Here is a 2381-nt window from a genome sequence, read left to right on the forward strand (position 1 = left end):
TTTGCCTCACGCCCAGCTACTGTCACTAAAAGCAGTTTGGTTTCCCCTTACTACTTTGCTTCGTCAACCCTTTCTTGACTTAAAGCCACGCAGGAATGATCTTCACTCCATCTAAAAATTATGTTGCCATAGTGATTAACCCAGAGATGTTTTCGATGTTGGATCGGTGTGTGTTGCCCGTTGCCTTCCTGCTATCGGATAATGTATTAGAACCTGACCTACGCCCAACAGTAAAGTTAAGTAAAACTCTTCGTGAGTTATAATAATAATGCATGATCTGAAGCTTAAGAAAAAGAACAACATTCTTCTATCCAATGCTTTTCATGAGAACCTTTTTACTCTATCCTCCTGTGGCTATGAAACTAACTAATACTTATGATTATGAATTAATAAATGATAATAATTAATCATAACAAATAGTCTATTAATATTAATGTAATAAAATTAATAATTATGATGTACTGTTTGAAATGTGACAACTGAAAACCACAAACGGTACACAAATCTTATCACCCCTCAATTCCAATCATTTGATCCATCCATCCAATCCACCATCCATCCATCCACCCACCCACAAATAAAACCACGGCCAATACGCAAGACATAATCAAGCCATCAATCCATACATGCACAATACACAGCCCACCATGCCATCCACGCCATCAGGAAACCCACCACCACACACACCCAACACCTGCCCACCCTCCATCCATCCATCCATCCATCCACACACCCACCCACACACCATCCATCCATCCATCCTGCCATCCATCCATCCATCCACACACAGTCCAGACGTCATTCCCATCCTTTGCATCATCTAGTCAATGTACCTTTAATTGAGGTTGCGTTCCCATTCCTAGCCATTTGAAATATCATCATGCTTTATCTAAAAGCCTTCCCTTAAATCCAATAAAGCCACTGGCATCACGTTTAGGGACCATAAAGTATATGAAAAAGATATAAAATGATCTTAAATGACGAAAATATGAACATCAAAAACATTTGTTCTTCAGACATCCACCAAAAAAAGACCCTTCTCAGGCCCTAAATACTGTCAGTGTGAGAGGCCACTGCCTGCACCCATCATCACCATATTTTTAAGGGTAGTAAACATTTTTGCTCACACAAGCCGCAGCCTGTTAATGGGCCTGCCAATGGCTATAAATGACTGCCCAAATATACAGTAGAGTAGCAAAATAATTTTTGAAGTGCCCATATTAAAATAAAATGGGCAAAGCAAACTTTAACAAATGCCTGCTTACCAATATTTTTTTAAAAATTAACTTGTTTCTAGAGGCTAGCACGGGAACAGTAATTCAGTAATTTCAATTCCTGAACTTCGGGGAAAAATAATTTTGCAAACAGTGTCTGGTTTATAGTGTCAGTGTATTGGTTAGTGTATGGTACAATTTTGAAAGCTATTTGTTTATCTCAAATGCACGTTTTCTTATTCAAGTTTGTGTAGAACGGCGGTTAAACGGGCCACAAGTTTAAAGTGCAATGAAGGTGGCGGTTAGTGGATCTTGAGACAACCATCGTTTAATCAGTAGCTACAATCACTAATGTACACAGTTGGACGGGGCGTGGGGGGGGGGATGGGCGGCATTACTACATGCTGTTTTTTTTTTGATGGCACGCGGTCTCCAGATTTCGTTGTGGATGTCGAAGGCCACCGATCTGTACCAATCGGATGGGGCAAAAGGACTGGTAGGGACAATCGATACCCGTTGGTGTCTACGTAAGTGCGTTTTTTTTTTCTATTTGCTTGATGTTGAATAAGTTTTGTTAGGCCCTTCCTTTAAAATCATTAGGATTTTAGCCCCATCTCCTACCACCACACAACCATCCATCATTATTGCTTCTGCATACCACTGCTACTGCCTGTTACTGCTGCTGCCTGCTGCTATTCGCTGCTGCTACTGCATAATGCTATAAATGCTACGCTTACTGCTATGCTACGCTACTGCTACCTGCTATACTGCTGCGGCTACTGTGCTGTGCTTGATACTGCTACGTATCATGCTACTGCTCTGCTACTGCAATCTATCACTGCTACCTGCTACTGCTAATGCGTACTGCTACTGCTACTGCTACTGACTACTGCTACTGTACTGCTCTGTACTGCCTATGCTAAACTTACTGCTACTGCTACTTACAATCACAACACAAAGTTATGAATATTAAGCATGCCATAAAAACTGAGTCGTTCAAATGATCAAGCAAAATCAAGAGTGCGGTTTTCATGTGCTTGGAAACGCTCAGAATAAGTTTGGGGGGAAAAATCTCCTCAAGCATCAGCAGGAAACACAAACTATTAGCTTTAATGAAAGTCCACCCATGGGAATCATAATCAACCCCGTTTTTTCTTTGCATTAATG

This window comes from Actinia tenebrosa, unplaced genomic scaffold (genome assembly GCF_029948245.1).
Source record: "Actinia tenebrosa isolate PJP-AT-01 unplaced genomic scaffold, QUT_ActTen_1.0 PGA_scaffold17__23_contigs__length_9995812, whole genome shotgun sequence".
Lineage (NCBI taxonomy): Eukaryota > Metazoa > Cnidaria > Anthozoa > Actiniaria > Actiniidae > Actinia > Actinia tenebrosa.